Source organism: Cheilinus undulatus, linkage group 19 (assembly GCF_018320785.1).
Source record: "Cheilinus undulatus linkage group 19, ASM1832078v1, whole genome shotgun sequence".
NCBI classification, from domain to species: domain Eukaryota; kingdom Metazoa; phylum Chordata; class Actinopteri; order Labriformes; family Labridae; genus Cheilinus; species Cheilinus undulatus.
Window position 1 is genome coordinate 24,864,983 of NC_054883.1, and position 21,246 is coordinate 24,886,228.

Consider the following 21,246-nt stretch of genomic DNA (forward strand, 5'->3'; position numbering starts at 1 on the left):
CTACCATGTTTACCTGAGAATCTACCTGAAGATGGCGCTCCAGCTCCTTGAATAAGATCCTTTGCTGCGCGTGCATGCGCATGTGCGTGGTCGAGTGGCACATCCTGAGAGAGGGAGCTGCTGCTGCTGCTGCCTCCTCTCCTCCGTGCTGTTACCTCCCCGCTGTTGCAGTGCTTTGCTGCTCTCCTCTCTTGTCTCTCTCTTTTCTGCTTGCTTTCGTACTCAGCGCTTCGCCTCTTTCTCCTCCTCCATCTCTTCCACCTCCTCCTCCCTCCCTGCGGATGTCTCAGGCGTGCACCCCCGGCAAATGGTCGCTCCATCCCCCCCGGCAAGTGTGGACGCAAGACGCAAAGGAAAAGACTGTTCTGATCTGATCTAAAGCACGCTGCGGATTGACACGAAAGAGAGGCGGACCGAGGGAAAGAGAGGAAACAAGGAGACGCCGGTCGCTGATTAGTGGCCAGGATCTCATCTCGGTAAGTCATGGCGTTGTTTCACTTCACATGATGATGTAGACTCAGAGGGATAAGGTAACAGCGATCAACTGTGATTTCAGCCCATTATCATCCCCCAGAGTGGACCGCACATTTGGAGATACGCAGGAAATCTGTGCATGACTTCTAGCTCATACACTGTGGAGGATTCTGGGAAAGACTTGGTTTAAAAATGATACCCTGCTTTTGATAACGAGCTGGCTTCTGAGGCTCTTCTCAGAAATAAGCCTCCAGCTGTGCTCTGATCACACAAAGCACAGGATCTTTGGCCCCAGGTGACTGCTGCTGACCCATATACACTATTGGTGGTGCGTAAAAGTGCGTTAAAGGTGTGAGAACATCTTGTAAACAAAAGAAGCAGTACTTGTCTCCTTTGGAATATGATCAGTATTTTTCAGAACTCTAAAAAGTTTACTTTTGGAAATATCTGAGCAGGATGGCAGTTGGTATTATTGCGTGCACGAAGAAAGGTGATTCAGTATGCTTAAGGGTTTGGTAGTTTTTAAAGGTAAATCCATATACTGTATTTTCAAATCATATTGATGTTGTTTTTGCACCACTGCAATAAAAATAGAAGTCCTAAACACCCTAAATTAGGTAACTTATCATAGGTGTGGATGTTTGCCTGCATTTTTGATCATAGAAACAATAAACTGTCCAATATCGGGTGTCTTGGACTTCTGTTATGGTGTCATTTTTAATGCAATCATATCAAAGTTAATAATTTTGCTATTGTGACAGTCATTCTCTATTAATTTACAGGAAATCAAGTATTACTTTTCATCTTAACATTGACATTTATTGTATTGTCTGTATTGCCCAGCCCCACAGTGTAGTAATGCTTCCGAATCCAATGATGCCCTTTAAGTTTCATTAAATTGCCTTTTGTCTGCCATGTGCTAGAGCTAGAGAGGTGATGCAAGGATAAGAGTAGGAGTAAGACTCCATATCTTTCCCACAGCCGTACTTGAGCTTTGATCAATAGACGTTTGCAGGAGGGGATTGTGAGCTGGCAATTTTTCAAGGGCGTACAATTTATCCAGCGCATGATGTTGAAGAGGCAGGCAGGGCTGCTGTGAGGCATGCTGGGGGTTCTTGTTCATCCACCTTGCATGCCAGCACTTAGACAGGTGCATGATGGACAGACAGGGAAAGGGTTATAGCGTCTCTTTCTTGTCTTTTGGGTTAAATTGTGTGAAAACCACAAGCTTGGATTGGGATTTGATAGCTAAGCAGCCTCCCTCTGTGGCCAGGGACGCAGCCATGAGAACACAGTCCCCTCTAACTCCCCTTAAACTGACCTTTTGCAGGAATAAGGGGGTATAGATTAAGCTTCATCCATAGGTAGCAGGTTATTCAGCTTTTCACCTTTTGCAGTGCTTTAACCTGTTTGGTTTTAGTTTAGACAAACTCGAGTCTAAATGCTAAGTTAGTGTGGTTCTTTTGCACTCCTGGTCCAGCCTTGGTGTGGGCCTAACAACCCTACTGAGACTGCTTGAAAAGGTCTTGGTCTGCTGTTTGTTTTTATGGATGAGGAAATTGCTCTTCCAAAGTCACCAGCAATTATTCAAAGACAAGTAGTAAATTTTAAGACATGTATGGGGATTCATATTGGTGTTTGTTAGCTTGATGCTAACACAAAATGAAAACTGCCTTTAACAGGCTAACAGGTTTAACATTGCTTTTTTTAGTATTTTAACTTATTATCATTTATAGCAGTCTTTTGGTCGAAAAAGCCTGTTCTTAGACTTATAGAATCTTTTTTATTTATAGAATAATGTATGGGTTTTGTGAAGGGTAGATCTGCAATACATAGTATTTTATGTATTAAAAATTTGAAAATCAAATGTCAAATTTAATAACCATAGACCCAAATTATAAAATCTAACCAAAGACTAGCAAATTTCCCTGATTTACATGAAATTAGATATTAAAGGCATCTCTAGAAATATACTTTGTATACCAAACTTTAAACTCGGAGGCTCATAGCTCTGCATAAGCACACTGTGTTCAACCAAATAGAGTTCCAAATATTTACAGATGAGTACAAATTATTGCCTGCCCAATAAAATGTTATTATTTGAAAGTATTTCCCAAGTGCTTTTAAACAGAGCAAAGACTTTCTACCAGCTTTTCCAAATATCTTAGTTTTATTTTGGCTGTTAACATTATTTTACTTTGCTCAGAGAAACAAAATATTTTAACAAAAACCTCAAACTACCAGGGTCTTAATTATTAGCCCCCTTTAGAACTGATCTTTTTGTTGAGCCATAGCACAAACCACCGTTGTCAATGATGGTCTTTAACTTTTAACGCTCAAATCATTTTAATCAAGTTAAACCGAGTATTATCTTGAGTCTTAAAACTTCAGTGAGGGTTTGAGATGTCACTGGAGAAAGCATCACGGCAGAAACCAAAGAAATCAGTTAAGACTGGAGAAAAATAATTGTTGATGCTCACAAAGCAGGAGAAAGATCTACAAAGTCATCACAGCATTTCCAGGAGTCAAGAACTGGAGTGATGAGGACCACCAAGAATTTTAAAGAGAGCCAGACAGTCCAAAACAAGCCTGACAGAGGTAGAAAGTGAAAGATTTCAAAGACTCTGGAAAGAAAACCAGTGAGAGATGTGTCTAAAGACCCCAGAACAACCTCCAAGACACTAGAGAAGGACTTAGCCAAGTCAGGAATTGTTGCCTCAAAGAAGACCATCACTAGCGTCCTGCACAGGAATGGACCAAGAAAAAGTCCACTTCTGTAGAAGAGATACCTTCAAGCCAGACTGAAGTCTGCTTAGGACGACCTGGAGAAAGATTCTGATACTAGAAGGTGATACTTTGGTCAGGTGAGACCAAACTATAGCTCATATAACCCAAAGAATACTGTCCCCACAGTGAAACATGGTGGTGGGAGTATTATGCTGTAAGGATGCTTCAGTGCATCTGGAACTGGGAATCTGGTAAAGGTGGAAGGAACCATGAAGAAAGAAGGATATGTGAAGATTAAGAAAGAAAACCTCCAGCTGTCTGGAGGTCTGGACCGGTGCTGTGTTTTCGATACGACAATGACCCGAAACACCTGTGGCTGCTGGTAAAGAACTTCCTCTGGAAGACCAAAATGAAATTCATTGAGTGGCCTGACCAAAACCCTGGCTTGACTCCCATTAAAAATCTGTGGTGTGAACTGAAGATCACGGTCCATGTCAGAGGACCCTCACATCTGGAGGCATGTCAGCAAAAGACTGCAGACTGTTATCCATCAAAGAAAAGACACAACTGACTGCATCAGAGGGGATCATCATTTAGACCCTTGTAGTTTTTGTTTCTGTGTGCAAGGTAGAATAATTTTAGCATCCAAAATAAAACTAAGAGGTTTGGAAAGCTGCATTTAATAGCTGCATTTAATTTTCAATTAGAAATACATTTATGCCTGGTTTAATGTTTGATTATAATTGCCCGTCCCTTATTTATTAGTGGTAAGAACATAAACTGATCGTGATCCTTCCTAAAGGCATGAATCCTTTTTGCATTAAATCAACTACTTTAGCCAGTAAAAGGTGTTAAAGGTCACATAATTTATCCTTTTAAGACAAGTTTATATTGGTCTCAGAGGTCCCCAAAACATGCCTTTGAAGGAGGGCCAACAAAACCTGGAGGCGGTGCTAACCTCCCACATGACATGATGAAGGGAAAATCTGAGAATGGCTTGTTTCAGAATACATTTTCTGAAATGTGGATAAAGAGAAAGGGGGAGAAAGATTTTTCCAAATCTTGTGGGGATTGTGGACAGACCAAGGACACATATTTTTGTTAGAAAAGCCTGAAAAGGTGTATTTCATAATATGTGACCTTTAAAAACCACAGGTATACCTGACAGATCTTCAGATATAATGTGGATGGATGAGCTGGTCCTGGTTCATGGATAAGTGCATTCAATAACTCTTCTACATGAACACATTGGTGAGCCATAGTTGAGGCTCATTGTCAGACTATATGCCTTCCCTACAGTGATAAATGCAAACAAAAACATGACCAAGGCCAATATTATTTTGTAGGTGTTAGCTGTCTGTCTATTTTGAAGCTGGCCTTGGAGCAGCCACCGTCAGGCAGGGGTCAGCTAGTCTTCATTTACTTTTAGAATCTTTCCTGATAGATTTTCTGACCAATTAGAGTGCATTTTTCCCCTCACATCACTAATTTTGGCCCGCTTGAGGCTAACTTGAGGCAATTATGCAACGATGGCACAAATTGGTTTATGATTCAGACCAGAGAGAATGAATCTATAGGTATAAAAAATGTCCTTAAAATGATGACAGGACATCACTCCACATCTCCAAGAACATCTTCATTATTGAAGAATAGGCAGCGCTACAAAAGATCTGTGTCTTCCCCACTCTCTCGCATACACACACTCTGTCATCTCTCAAATTTCCTAAAGATTAGCTACTTTTTATGCCCAGTGAACGTCTCCAGTGAGCATGAAAAGCCTCGTCCTTCATCGCGGACACAGATTAAGCTAATTCACACAGCAGCGCAGGCCTAATGCCTAATCACTATGCTGCGCCGGCACAACAGAGGAGTCTTTACACTGTGCTAGGAGAGAGCAAAGGGGGGAAAGCTAGCCGCCGGTGCCTATTGATCGAACCAAGGGGCTACTGGCAGGCGTCCACAGGATAGAGTGCTGACAACAGCCCAAAGAGCTGCCGGGATGAGCTGGCCTGCCTGTCGCCTTGTAGAGCAGTGCTGATGAGGAGGGAAAAGTTTGAGTTATTGTCAGCCTCCTCCCTGTTGAAAAGCAGGCTGAGGGAGGATTTAAAATGCTGTTTTTAAAACTTTCCATACAGAGGGAGAGGGTTGTGGTTTAGTGCATTTGATAGAGTTGCAGATCAAACCCAATACTATGCTAGACATACATTTAATACAGGTGTTTACCACACTCTGTGGCCAGCCAATGAGCTAAGATTGAGCTCTAGAAAGGTGGGATTTCCTGTGAAATGTGCTCATTGATGTTAAAGTTTTAGCTTTAGACTTTTCCTGTCATATCATTGTGGCTTGTTGATATTGAAAACATTTCAAAGAGGAGATATGATCTGCGTAGGGCTGGGCGATTAGGCCTAAAACAAGTATTGCAATATTTTTAGGCTACAGCGCAATATTTTGAAATCTCCTCTAAATTTCTCTAGAAAAGTTGAATTCAGCCCTTTGATGCATAAAAGGATACCAGTATGATGATTGAAGCCGACCCTTCATATGCCCAGCCATGATTAGCTGATGACCAGCGGATTCCAGTTATCGCCTTCCATTTCCCACAGCCAATCACAGCTCTTTCTCTCAACATAGAGGCCCATTTGAATATGGCATCCTCACTTATTCTGCTTGCATCCATGCTGAGGAACCACACTGCTGCTGCTGGACAAGCATCACCTCCTCCACCCTAGCCACCTCCTCCACCAAATAATCTGTTAGGCTGCTTCATAGCATCATCTTAAAAGGTATGGTCAAGCTCAAGCAGCAGTTAGAAACAGAAGCAGAAAGGTGTTTCTGCTTCAACAGTCCTTTGGATACATGGCATGACTTCTGCTCCTGTGTCACATGTTTATAAAAATGCAGGGCGTCATAGTGCTTGGAGGTGAAACCAGTCATGAATTGCTATGTATTGTATATTTTAGTGATTAATGACAGCAAGAATTTAAGGAGCACCACAGGAGGAAGATAGAGAGTGAGAGGAGGCAGCTCTGTGGCGATGTTGGAATGCGTCCAGCAAAGCAGCGATGTATCTTTGCATGAGAGAGAGAGAAAGGTGTTTGAATGCCTGGTGTGTTTGTGTCGCTGATTCTCCTCCCATCCTCTAACGAGCTCTCTGCTGCTGGGAATTCCTCTGTCAGCCCACACACCCTCCTGCTCTTCTTCCTCATCTCCCCTTACTCCATTATCCTTCAGTCTTTAGTGCACTAGACAACAAAGAAGACTAGGATGGGAAAGGAAATGAGTGATGTGATGAAAAGAAGAGGAGGGATTCACAGGAAGGGGTAAATGATGTTGAAGATGGGATGTAAGTGCAAAGTGGAAAGGTGGGAAATGAAGGGCTGGTGATAGAGCTTGTCTGTGAGGGGAGAATAAAAAAGGTGTAAAAGGAAAAAATTACAAAATTTCAGAACTGCGTTCGAACCAGAACTTAAGAAGGAAAGGAATAGGCGCAGACCCTTAAGTGAGAACCGAGTGTCTGTGGTTGCCTTGCCATGACATCACTTGCGTGCCCTTGCTAAGCTGAATTAATAATTGGCTCTGCTTTCCAGGTCTGCCTGAGTTAATTGAGCATCAAAGAGCTAAAGCACAGATCATCTTGATTTCCCTGGGCGAGTATAAAGCCCAGGGTAGGCCTGTACATGTTAAAACTGTGTGGAAGTGTGACCTTTATGATCATGCATATCCACTGAGTGAGTGTTTGCTTGTTAGTGCATGTTTATTTGACTGTCTGTGATGGAAAAGTTAGTGACAATTACAGTTGGGGCTGTGTAAGGATGGGGGATATGAGGAAAAAAATACATTTTTATGGCTAGATCATGATTTAAATTGTATCAATTTTATTCTGATTTTGATTGTGTTTACGAGTTACAACTATCTAATTAGTGCCTAGCACGGACAACAGAGCCATATTATCATTCAAACAAATAAATAGCTAACTTTGGTGTTATGACATGCTCAAAAACTCAACTTGTCTGAAAATTGTCCCCCAGTGGAAATGTGAGTATTTTAGTGTTTTTGTGCAAGTCCATCCTGCAGGGGAAATCAGTCAAGGAACTGGGTAAAAGCTACGTGCATGAAAATCGATACATACGATAAGTAAATGCATGAACATTAACAGTTACACTGTTTTAAATTCAGTTTAGTAACATAGAGAACATCAGCCTAGTTTACCAGTGTGTCAAGGAGCAAGTACATTCTTAGAATACAAATTCTCTGCCAATTTTTAGCCTGCTGTATGATGTTTAATTCTTCCCTTGGTTTGAAACTTGGCAAAAAAATATGTAAATTTTTCCAAATGTACACGTGGATGTGCTGCATGGTGTTGGTAGCACTGTAGCTTCTAGACGAGAGGGTGTGTTGTTCATATCCACAGCCTTTATGTGTGGAGTTTGCATGCTCTCCCTGTATATGGATGTGGCCTGTTGTCTGTCTCTTCATGTGATCCTTGTGGTTGAATAGCAACCAGTCAGTCTTCCTATTGCCCAGTGACAGTGAGGATTGAGTCCAGGCTCATATGACCACAACCAAGATAAGCTTTGTAAAATATGCACGGGTATTTGAGTGTCTCCCACTTGCAGCATTGTTGTGGATGAGATTGCGAGCGTGAAATAGCAACTCTAAAGCAATAGAAGCCATGATGGACTAGAGATACAAGTGTGCAAATATTGCTAGTGTGTGTCCTGCCCAGTATTGCTTGAACAATTACATTTAGGCATGTGTGCACATTATCTTCATCTCTGTCTTAGAGAATACTCTCATGCCGTTGGAATGCTGCCTCCAAACTTTGCTGCTGCAGTGGGTCCTTTTTGTTCTCCTTTGGTTTGGATTTGGTCGTTGTTCTCCGTGTGATGCGTTGTCAAATGCTTTATCAGGTTTCTCATGAAGAAGTTGGAAACAGTGGTGCCTCCTCTGGAAATTACAGCTTTGCATACTGTACATACTGTACTGTTGGCTTGGTGCATAGGCACGTGTACTCACCAATATTAAAACCTGCATTTTCAGCAGTATCAGATGTATTTGCAATACTCATATTGGAACTGGAACAACTCTGAACACTTAAAATGCTGGACTGCTTTAGACTTATTTCCAAAATTAACAATGCCTGTGCAAAAATGACATTGAATGTTACAATGTCATTAGCAGATGCTTTTATCCAAAGCAGCATAGATGGGTGTTCAAGGCATTAAGGACCTTGCCCAAGGATGAACACTAGATACTGATTGTGCCCACACCAGGATTGTAACTTCCAATCTCTTGCATTAAAGTCAAGGTCATAAACAACTAAGCCATCCAGCAGTCATCATTATAAGCCCCTAGTATCAAAGAATATGAATTCATATATGAAAAATCTTTTATTTTCTAGTATCAGTTTCTTTGCAAATGACTTTAACTTCTTTATTATTGATTTATCCCACGTAATCCTTGGTCCACAGCAGACAGACACACACTAACACACACAGGTGTCTCTATCTTAAAAGCTCGAGGCCATCCAAGTTGTATAAATGCCAGATCCCATGCCTGTTGTCGTATCAGCAGACAGCCCATCAGCAGCAAACACTGATCCTTATCTACCAGGTTCTGCTGTGGCTACTTCCACCTGTCAGTCAAGCTCTCTCTTACATCTGTAGAAGGATGTGATGGAAATGATGGCATGACAGTGGCAGAAAAAGAAATAGGGATCAAACTAGGGCTGGGAAATGTGGCAAGTTTTGAAATATATTGATATATTTTCAAATAGATGTGGGACAGGACTATTACTTTATATCGATATAATTAAGATAATGTGCAAACACATAAACTTTAAACAAAAAGTAAGGCAATTTGTGTTTGGTACATTATTTCTTTGTTGTAACAATGCGTCTTGGTACCAGTCAGGCACCTGATTGACAGCACCTGGGGGTACCAGAAGCTCAAAACAAGAGTCACTAGCAACAGCAACATAAGCTGTTTGGCATTGGCAGAGAGGATTTGGCACATTTTTCATGGGTGCAACCCACATACTCAGCTCTGCTGCTCATTCCACAAATGCATGATCCTTATAAATGTGGCATCATTTAAAAGGGTAATAAACAGGCTTTCCAATGGTATAAGATTTATTACCAAGAAGCATTACAACAAAGAAATAATGTACCAAACACAAATTGCCTTACTTTTTGTTTTCAGTTTAGAAGCACAAAAAGACAAGGCCAACGCAGTCCAAGAGGATCTAGTTGGTTTAAAGAAAAATACTGGCTTAATTATTTATAGATGATGTCTTGATGAGACCCGTAAAGGTCAGAGAACAGCTTGCAATAAGAGGTTCAAGCACAACAATTCTCTTCAAGCATTTACAACAGCGACAGTGAGGAGAGTGCTGCAACCAAGAACTAGAAGCATTTTCAGCCCTCTGCACCAAATCATCACTGCAAGCATCCATTAGCAGTGTGGTGCCTATGAAAAAATTGAAACAGTGGGATGACATTGCCAAAGTTGTGGCTTACTAAAACGCTGATCACATTGATCCTGTTGCAACTGTGCAGCAGGCGGTTTTAGAAATCTGCAAAAAGAGAATTGCAAAAAAGTACTCCAAAAATGTACCCTCAAGTTCAAGAGGGCCTTTTTCCTGCTTGCTGACCACCAACATGAGGTCCAGCAGGACCTGTGAGCCATGAGTGTGATAGTAACTTCTGTAGAAGACTGGGAGTTAAAAAGTGCTTGTTTTCAAACCAGCAGGAGGGCACATGGCCGAAGCCCACCAGGATGCTCTCACAAGCTGTGACGTACGTTAGCTCGGCTGGCCTTTAGTCAGTTTTTTTTCTCTTGACATTTGATTTTCAGAAAGTACAGAAAACACACACGCTTAATAGAGACGCACTATTGCTGTTTTATTCAGTCTTTTTACATGATTATATTAAGATGCTTGTGCATTTATAAGCATAGCCTAGTTTTCCTGACACAAAACCTCAAAGATGTAATAAATTGTGCCTCATCTGTTGTAAATTGTGTGCTCTTAAAATTATTCTTATTTGATTATGCACAATCACAGATTTATTCTGAGATGGACAATTACCATTTTTTCAGTCTGTTAAAAATTTGAGTCATTGACACAGCATTCAGGAGTGTTTATGCAGGGCTGCACACTTAATCTGGTAAAGAAAGAATGGAATATTTCAGTGGAAAAGCAAGTAGTTTTTAAATTTTGCTTGTATGATTCTTCAGTGTTTTTATTCCTTTATTTATTCATGAAAGTTCCGGTGTGACTTTGACATTTGGTTTATTTGGATTTGACGAAAAGCTGAGTGTTTCTTGCAAATTCCCTGCAGAATAGAAATATCGAAATCTGCACTATATGGACAAAAGTATTCAGTCACCTGCACATTACAGCAACAGGTGTAATGGGCGGGCAAATACATGTACTTAATTATGGAATTAGCCCCCCTTTTGTAGCTATAACAGCCTACACTCTTCTTGGAAGGCTTTCCACAAGATGTTGAAGGGTTTTTGTGGGAATATGTGCCCATTCATTCTATAGAGTATGAGGTCAGATTTGCAATCTCTGTTCAGGTTCATCGTAAAGATGCTCAATTGGGATGAGGTCTGGGCTCTGTGCGGGCTAGTCCAGTTCTTCCACTCTGAACTCATCAAACCATGTCTTTATAGTCCATCTTTGTGCACTGCCCCTACCATTACCTCTCCTCCACCAGACTTCACAGTTGCAACAGTGCAGTCAAGCAGGTAATGTTCTCCCAACATCTGCCAAACCCAGACTCGTGTATTTGACCATAAAACAGAGAAGCATTATTCATCACTCCACAGAACACGTTTACACTACTCCTCAGTCCAGTGTCGATGTGCTATGCGCTACCCCATCCAACACTTGGCATTGGACTTGGTGATGTGAGGCTTGAATGCAGCTTCTGCTGCATAGTTTTTGTACTTGCGTTGATGCCAGTGGAAGTTCAGAACTCTTCATCAATAGAATCAGCAGAGTGTTGTTTTCTTTATTGCACCATGCACACTCCGCTTTGTGGCTGAAGTGCTGTTTTTCCTAAAGTCTTCCACTTTCTTATAATATCACTGACAGTTGACTGTAGAATATTCTGCAGGGATGGAATTTCACAGGCTGTCTTATTGCAACGGTGGCATCCATCACAGTACCACGCTTGAACTCACTGAGCTCTTCAGAGTTTCCATTTAGGATCCCAGGTGTTTGAGAATGGAGACTGCATGGCTAGGTGATGATTTTATACACCTGTAGGTCTGATTGAAACTCCTGGATTCAATAATTAACAGGTCTGGCCAAATACTTTTGTCCACAAAGTGTATATCAAATATTGCCATTCACCTAAAAATATCGAGCTATTTTTTGGTCAATATGACCCAACTCTAAATAAACCATTATGCCCAGTCTGTAGACTTTGTGGATTTGTGTTCTTCTGGATCAATAAAAGAAAAAGGAATGGATCCAGACAGAAAGAGAGTGACAGCAGAGATCAGAAGCAACAAAAAGAAGCAGGTGAGACAAAAGGTTAGAGGTACTACAGATGGCCGTGCTATATGACGAGCTGACTGTACTCACAGCACCCACCTGTAGAATTCAGACAGCATTGTAGGATTTGTAAGCACAGAGTGGAGCGAGGGTTTAGCTGCAAGTGTTTTCTGCACATTGAAAAAGAGCAGCTGAAATAATGTTTTGACCACAGGGCTTTTTATTAGGTTGTTTATTGATGTGTGTTGACACAGGAGAGCTGCATCCACAGTCAAGCCTCAGCTCCAGCTGTCCACATTATTCGATTTCATTTCACAGTCCCTGAGCTAACAAAGGCAGCTTTTCTGTGTAGCTACACATTTTGTGTGTTCCTGGTAAAAATTGTGACAGTGCAGGATGGATACGCTCTGTCCTGATATTCAGCACTTTCATTTATGCCCGACTCCTCCTGCGGCGTCCTTTGTTAATACAGCACACCTAACAACAAAATGCTTCCTCTAAACAGAGCAGATTTCTTCTATTTGGTGTTTTCAGATTAAATAGAAGTGGACGGCTGTGCTGAGGAGAACCACAATGACAAAAAGAGGTCCAGGAATGAAGAATGGTGAACATGGAGGTTAATGATTTATTGTGAGGCTGGTGGTGGGAGATGAATTATATACCACAGACATGAGTAAGAGGAATGCTTCATGTTCAGTCTGATAGAAGCAGGCAGTAGAGGTTGGAGGTACTCTGCAATAACATTCAGAAAGCGTGATAAAAAGAGAAATATTCGCTTTTTAGTTTTACTTCAGTTTACATGACAGCAGTTTCACCCAAAAACATACAGCTGATATTTTCACAGGGTCCATGTCAGCAGCATTCCTTTCATGGCTAGATCACGTTTTAAAGGTTAACATGGGAATAAACATGGCAACATGCAAACAGCAGCTTAAGCTCAGACTTTTGTCTGAGCTTAATTTTCTCGTCATTTGCTTCCTGTTTTGACTCCACAGTTTAATGATGAGGTAAACAATCAGCAGTCTGTGCCTGGATATGAGTAATAGGTGAACAATTTTGTCGAAAAATTCATCTACTGCCTTGGGTTGCAAACTATTTTGACAAAACATAAAAGCCCTCTTAAAGGTTGACATGGTATTCAGAGTAGAACTGGAAAATATGGCCTAAAATGAATTTTGCAATTTTTTAAAGCTATGTTGTGTTACACAGTATATATATTAAAATTTCCTCTAAATGACCTTTGATGTATGAAATATGTAGTAGACCCCTTCTATTGGATAGAAAAAAAATCGTATGCAGAAAGGGTAAATCAACACCAGGTTAAACTTAGCACACTTTTATTTAAAAAAAATAAAAAAATACTGCCAATACAGGCCTTCATCAAACAGTCATGAAATTCTCTCTCAGTCTTTTATTGTGTATGGAAAGATATAAAAGTTTTCTCAGTTACAACTACTATGGGAGCGAGCGGACTAGATAGTGTCACCAGCCGGATCTAAATGTTCTTCCACCAATCACAACCATAAACACAACTGTACCTTCATTCCAGCCAGGATGTCACCCTTTCCCTTGTTTTAAAATTTTTGCTGCACCTGTTACGCAGGCCAGGGCAGCCTGTTGTGGAGGGACAGCAAGAGGGTATCGACAGACATCTGTATTTGTGTTTGTCTGAAGTCACGTGATCACCCAAGGTCATTGGGAGGTCAGTAAGTGTGTGGTCTCTAGTGATCTGACAGTCTGGCTGAGTTGTCTAGTGTGTATGTTTAGAGGATTAAAGATGAAAATCTTTTGAAATTGTCCTCATATCTGTGGTCTCCTAACCTCACACGCCAGATGGATTTGTTTCACACATCCATCTGGAAAACCACTCACACACAGCGTTGGGGAAAAGGCAGAGCCTTTGAAAAAAACCTGGGAGTGTGATTGGATGAACATTCTGTCTGTCACATCTTTATGGGCCAATCAGAGCAACAAAACAAATGACATCGCCTCTATCAAGCTTCGCCCCTTACCGAGGACTATAGGGAACTGCATAACACAAACCCTGGTGACTATATTTAAGTACACGACTTTTGTTGTTTTTGAAAAGAAAACAACTCAATGCTGTTCTTCGTTCTTCCTTTAATGAAGAAATTTTGTCGAGTTCTGATAAAACTGGCACTTTAGCAGCATCCACGGCAATGTCTTATGCCATAATTGCACCGGTCTCTTGTTGCTGCTTGCATACGTCATGACTCTGCTGCACCAGAAAGCACTGCCCCTCGACGCTGATTGGTCCTGTCACTTTCTAACCGGGCCCAAACGGTTCAGATGGGAGCTTTGCAACATGGATTCGCCAGTGAGAAAGATGGAAACAGGCGTATCCATCTGCTATGCAAGGTTAGGTCTGCACACTTAATCTGGTAAAGAAAGAATGGAATACTTCGTTTTTATAATCGTTTCAGATTTGAAAATTGTCTAGTGTGTGGCTGGCCTTACCTGCTTAAGGATGTTACAGAGAAACATAACGTCAGATTTATGTTTTTTTTCTTAAGCATCTGTGTATTTTTCACCTGTGTTGTTCTACTCTTATTTTTGGAAGTTTCCAGTCTTTTGGGTGACATCAAACACTCATGAACAAGAAAAGCATCCTACTTCTCTGCACCACGGAGAAGTTGACAGTCTTGGATGCCACAAATGCGTTATTGCCAGTTTTACACCTTTTTTCCACCCTCTGACATAGTACCCTGTGGTTTAAATGAAACATCTTTGCTGTGCTCTGATCAAGTACGCAATAATCACCAGTGGAGCTTTCTGACCCTGTATAAAAAAGCTCTTTACAGCCATTTTGGTGTTGGTCTCTTTAAATGTAAATGAGTGCATCTTTCTGCCCCTGTCCTCTCTGTTACAGTGTTTTTACCCACACAGTTTCAGCTGCCATGGCTGTACCAGCATCATAAATAGCATTTGATGATACTCCGTCATTTGCTGTGATATCTCCTGCATTGTTATACTGTCTACATCCAACTGTGGCCAGGATCGAACTGCGAGCTCACATTAATTTCATTCATCTCTCTTCTGTGGGTTGCATCTGCTATGTATAATTCATCAACTCTGTTGATATCTGCATATAAATTAACTTAGATATTGTGCAGCTCATGAATTTCTTACCGCGTATGTACACAGAGGAACCACACTAGTACATCAGCTCTGCTGTGTCTTGCTTGGGAGAAACAGAATGAAAAAACATCTTATGTTTTGGAATGTTTTCAATCATAAAACGAGTTTTTAAAAAGAGAAAAAAATGGCCTTCAGGCATTTTCATAAATAGTTCATGAAGCAGAGCCACCCCTTACTGTGGTGTGTGCCAATTATGACTGGGATCTGCAGGGTCTGTTCGAAATACATGGGAAACTGTGTCTTCAGAAGACAATAAAAACAGAACTGGTTGTGGCTGTCATTACAGTTTGATTTGACAAAAGGCAGAGACAAAGAGACAATCAGAGATTTGATCATTTCAATTTGACCAGTTTTGCTATGTTGCAGCCTGATGCTACAGTCATTTGGATTATTATTTTTTCTCTCATTTGACACTCGGTACCCCTTTGTGAAAAAATGAAAACAGAATTTTAGAAATTTTTGAAAAATTCATGAAAAATAAAAACTGAAATATCACATTGACATTAGTATTCAGGCCCTTTATTCAGTAATTAGTCAAAGCACCTTTAGCATCAGTAACAGCCTCCAGTCTTTTTGAATGACACAGAAAGCTTTGCACACCTGGGTTAAAAGATTTTCTGCTGTTCTTCTTTACAAATCCTCTCAAGCTCAGTCAGGTTGGATGACCATGAGTGGACAGCTGTTTTCAGGTCTCTCAAGAGATGTTGGATAGTCAGGTCTCTGGCCTGGGCCACTTTAGGACATTCACAGAGTTGTCCCTGAGCCACTTGTGTTGGATGTGTGTTTAAGGTCATTGTAATGTTAGAAGGTGAACCTTCAGTTCAGTCTGAGGTCCTGAGTGCTGTGTGTTTTCACTGAGGATATCTCTGCTCCATTCAGCTTTCCCTCAACTTGACCAGTCTCCTGGTCCCTGCGCCTGGAAAACACCCCCCCACAGCATGATGCTGCCACCATGCATCATTGTTGGGATGGTATTGGGCAGATGATGAGCAGTGCAGGGTTTCATCCAGACATCATGTTTAGAATTGAGGCCAAACAGTTCAATCTTGGTTTCATCAGACCAGAGAATCTTGTTTCTCACAGTCTGAGTCCTTCAGGGGCTTTTATGCAAACTCCAACCAGGCTTTTACGTGTTTTACACAGAGGATCCCGTCTAGCCATGCTGCCATAAAGCCCAGATCAGTGGAGGACTGCAATAATGATTGTCCTTCTTGAACTTTGTCTCATCTCCACACAGGATCTCTGGAGCTCAGTCAGAGTGACAACCAGGTTCTTGGTCTCCTCTCTTACTAAAGTCCTTCTCCCCTGATGGTGACCAGCTCTTAAAGAGTCTTGGTTGGTTTTTAAGTTCAAATCATGGTTGTGTAAGCTTGGCCTTAGGAAGGAGAAAGACTAAAAAACAGGTCATGCATGGGTTCAGACCTAGACCATCTGGTCTTTCACTTTAACCATCATTTACCTCATAATTATGGCTACTCTACCTTGTACTTTATTTGTTCTATTTGCACGCTTTTCTCTCCCTGTTCTGAGGTTCTATTATATTTGCAGGAGATTTTAAAGTAACCAAACAAAGGCTGCTTGCTCATTCTCCACAAAATGCAACAGTCATTTGCAAAGACAAGATACCCCTTGCTGTTGTTTGGGCCAATTAGGCTCAAAATCTGTCGGGCCTGGGCCTGTGCCAAAGATTTCAAATCAAAGTTTTCATGTGTCAGAGAGAGAAAGAGAGAAGGGCCTTTGAAAAGAACTGAGAAAAAAAGACTTGCAGAATCCCCAGAAATGCTCAAAAGCTGCATAAATAACACACAGACACACCATTTCTGTCACTCTCATCTCTCTTTTTCTCTCCTCCCTCTCTCTCTCGGTGGACCGCAGATAGACAAGACGACACATATTCTAAAACCAAGAGACAAACATTTGATTATATGCGCTGTAGTTGCTACAAAAATCCGTTCTGCAGCCAGGGAATTGCATACATACCAAAAAAGGAGACTGCAGGAAAGAGAAATAGTGAGCCATTGGCAGAACAGCACAGAGGAGGGAGTGTTGAGTTAGAAACTTGTGTGATATTAATTCAGCTAATTTGACCTGAAACTGCAGTCATGGGATGATGGAAGATGTTTTCACTGGAGCTCAGTGCAGAGGAACCTTTGGCTCAGAGAGGCTTTTATACTGAAATGGACTCTGAAGGTCTCTGCAATAGGATATAAAATGGTATTGATTTCAAAGGCACAGAGGCAAAGCTGAGGATTGCATTTATTGCAGAGGGGTTACCTTACCTGCACCTCTATGTCTAATAGATGGTTAAAATTAGAAAAAGGTCACATTTAAATGACATGTAGTGATTTTACTGTGTGGTATTTATGAACACTGTTGTGAGAAGTTCAGGCAGATTTAATGCACGTTTGAAATGAGAAAATGTGTGATTTGGCTAAAATCTAAATGCACAGCGGCAGAAGCGTGATGTGCACCAGGTCACCAGAATATTGCATGCCGTTGGGATGTGACTATTGCTCATGCACACATCAACATTGTAATAGAAATACCATATGTTGTTTAGCCAAACCCTTCATCCTGACTGTCACTCTGCCTGTGTTGAGATCATAAGGTATGGTACAGACCAGGACATTTTAAATGTGAAAAATGTGTTTTCCTTAGATTGCTACAATCACTTAAGCATCACTATAAGGCAGGGGTTATCAAGCACATTTGTACAAGGGCCATATTTAGTCTTGAATTAAATAAATATTTTGGTCTGATTAACATATTATTGTACTAGTATTTGTAGTTTCTTTCAAAACGCAGGAAATTTGTAGGCATTAGCAGGGAAACCTATCCCTATTATCTATAATGCAGCAGGCCACAAGGAGACAGGCCTGCCCACAGAACTGGCTGGGCCCCTGAAAATACCAGAGAATGGCCCTCCCTTATCATGACTTCGCACCAGTATCAACTCATTTTTGCCTCTTTTTAATCCATTTTCATTACTTCATTTGACCATTTCTGAAAAGTTTTTGCCACTCTTAAAACCATTTTTATATTTTTTTTTCCACTTGAAAACCAATTTCCGCCAATTTTTGCCTCTATTTAACCCCTTCTTGCAACTTTCTTGCCAATTATTGCCCCTTTAACCCCTTTGATTACTTTGCCAGGCTATATTTCCTATATTTTTGCCACTTTTAACTAATTTTTGTTACTTTTTGCCCCATTTTGCCTCTTTAACCCAATTTTTTGCCATTCTTTAATCCTTTTAAACAACCTTTTCTGCATGATCTATCCCCTTTGTGCAACTCTTTCATCTATTTTTGCCATTTTTTAACCCCTTTTCATTACTTTTTTGCAACATTTTTTGCAACTTTTGACCCATTTTGATGCATTTTGTCCCTTTTTTCATCTTTTATCAGTTTATGCCAAATTTCTACTTCTTTTCACCACTTTTCCTGCCAATTTTAGTCCCTTGAGCCACTCCACAACCCATTTTGACACTTATCATCCATTTCTGCCACTTTTATCTGGACATTCTTGCAACATTTCTGCCAGTCATTCTAAAACTATTTCAATCTTAATTGTTTTTGGGGTGGATTTAACAGCTGCAGACATTTAAAGCTGAAAAATACTCCTAAAACCACATCTTTTTTTTTGCTCCTTTTCTGAATTTAATGGTCCTCTGGGGGCCGGACAGAAAGCTTTGGGGGGCCTGATATGGCCCACGGGCCATCAGTTGATGATCAGTGCTGTAAGGTATGAAAAATAGCCATTAAAATGAAGAGTTGTTAATTCCTATATTTTATCGATGTGCATTAATGATAATTTACTTCATCCTTCCCTGTATAGAATCAGTCCTCATAAAATTTATAAAACCATTAAATGTCATCACTTTCTGTTACAAAGATGTGAAATTGTCAGCCTTTTTATTCAGTGATGGTTAAAAAATGGAAAGCAGATTTCATGCTATTTTCTGCAGAAGTGTGACAAGTTTGTTGAACTGTTGAATAATCTGCGATCACATGGTCTAATGAAACCAAAGGCACAGTGAGGTGTCAGACTTTGATCTTTTGGAGGTTCTTAGCCCGCCAGCATGCAAAGCCTTGAACTGTTTTGACAGGGAGGGCGAGTGAGGAGCGGAAGTTTTTAGATCCCTTCAAGTGTTTCAGAGCATTACATCATTTCCATGTCTTCCACTTGGAGAGTACTGCAACTGTTTAAGAGGGAGTGGATTCTGCTTTCCCACAATAAAGTGTGATTTTGATGGGTCAGTGAGGCTGCACCAACATGCAAGAATGTACGCACTTGTATTTTGTAAACAGTGTAGGATGTCCTGCAGTCATACTGTGCAGGGAATTGAATTTCCATCGGTGGTTAGCGAGGCAATGTTACTCTTCCTCCCATTATGGCCCTTTCACAAAGACAGCAGGGGGCCAGAGAGAGTACAGAGGCCTCCACTAGCTTCTTCAGCAAAGGCCCACCACCCTTAGCCTCATGCCCAGCGGTGGACACTCTTTGTTGGCTGGCTGGTGTGGGCTGAGTGGAGACGGTGTCCTGCTGTGTGCCTCATGGAAATGCTGGCTGTGTACACGTGATGCACAAACACACAGCCAGTGTTTTCTAGTTTGGAAAAAAACACACAAACACCACTAGGTTTGTTGTTCACATAATCTTTGGGTTAAAGGGGGTGAGCAGGTTAATAGAAGGAGTTCAGGGTGTAACCAAGGTCCTTTTGTTGTGAAGTTGCTCAGATTATTAGTGCTGCTGTTTGGCTGGGCGGTAAGAGCCAGAAATCATCTCATATTTAATGGCCAGACATGGTAAATATCTGGATGTTGTCATGACAATACCAGAATCATAATCTCTGATATAATTCAAGGAAAAATAAAACAGTACTGACACCTGTCTGATAGCATGGCATCAACAATGCAGGTCATTATAATAATATGTGTATAAAAAAGTTTTAGGCAAGTAGGGCGCTAAGGATTTATCAAAGAGCCTGATGTGCCATAACCTAGGGCAGGAGGGGCAGGTCAGCCAGAGTCAAGCTCAACACATGTAGACACCTGCATGTTGCTTGGCAGCCAAGGTCAGGCTCAATGGCGTCGCTTTTGTCTGGGCTTTTGCACCCCTGGTGATAGACACAGAGACCACTGGTGGTTTTCAGGCCCTTGGGACATCCATGGCACGACCAGGGGCTTGTGGGAACCCTACTACCTGTCTGGACTACCCTAGGCCCGTGGTTCCCAATCTTTTTTCCAGTGAGTCCACCGACTCATATCTAAGAGGAGCTGTGGACCTAAAAAAAAATGTGATATATTGCTGTCAGAAACAGATATTAATTTAGAATATTTCTATCCTTTAAAGCAGAACAATTTAACTGAAAACACACAAAATATTACCAAAATGCATTTGTATGAACTTTTCATAAGTTTTATCACATTTTAAAATAGATTTAGATTTTAAAGGTCACATATTTTACCCCTTTAAGGCAAGTTTATATTGTCTCAGAGGTCCCAAAAACATGCCTGTGAAGTTTGAGTACTGAATTTTTGAATGTCTGAAAACCCCTCTGTTTCAGCCCTGCTCAGAACGAGCTGTTTCTGTGTCTGTAGCTTTAAATGTTACTGAGCTGTCTGACTCCGCCCCTTACTCTGCCCCTCTCAGGAAATGGATGTGGCTTAATGGATGTGGCTCTCCTGATCCTCCTTTCAGCTGGCAGCTAAGAGGAGTATCTGTTTTTTTTCAAGTGGGGAAGGCAAACCAAACCTGGGGGTGGTGCTAACTCCCCACATGACATCATGAGGGGGAAATCTGAGAACGCCATGTTTTAGCATGCATTTTCTGAAAGGTGGGCGGTGGGTTTGTAGACAGGCCAGGGGTACGTATTTTTGCTAGAAAAGCCTGAAAAGTGTATTTTGCATAATATGTGACCTTTAACATTCACAGTGCATTCAGACCCCAGTGCCTTTCCTGACATCACTGGCACCCCCCTCCCCCCCAAAGGGAATCCTGGACCCCACCTCATGTTGGGAACCAGTGCCCTAGACTGCTCTTCCTCATTACGTCCACCTCTTACTCCACCCTAAAGGTGTGGACTTTGTTTTTTTTCTCTATGCCCCAGGTAATATGCAAGGACATCCTGAGCACTATGGGGGTTGTGTCAATCCTCTTCCCCACCTAATGGTGCCTTCAGATGGGCTTACTTGCCAAATCTATGCAAAGTAATAATGCAAATTAATCAAATGACCAAGTCTGACCGATCTTCCTCCCATACTGCTCCTGAGTATGTTAACATGCCTGGGGGTAAGAGGGGAAGTGATAAGTGAGGAGACAGACCCAGGTCTGCTTAAAAGCTAATTTTGATTTAAAAAGCTCCCAAATGGAAGCTTAGA

General features: G+C 41.3%; 1 protein-coding gene across 1 annotated transcript in view; it reads left to right on the plus strand.

Moving 5' to 3' along the window:
* The first annotated feature begins 160 nt into the window (after positions 1 to 160).
* The window catches only part of ctnnd2a (catenin (cadherin-associated protein), delta 2a), a 395,533-nt gene continuing 374,447 nt past the window's right edge, over positions 161 to 21,246 (plus strand). The window contains exon 1 of the mRNA XM_041814718.1: positions 161 to 476. The gene's annotated coding sequence lies outside the window, so the exon portion shown is untranslated. The remainder of the gene's footprint in view (positions 477 to 21,246) is intronic.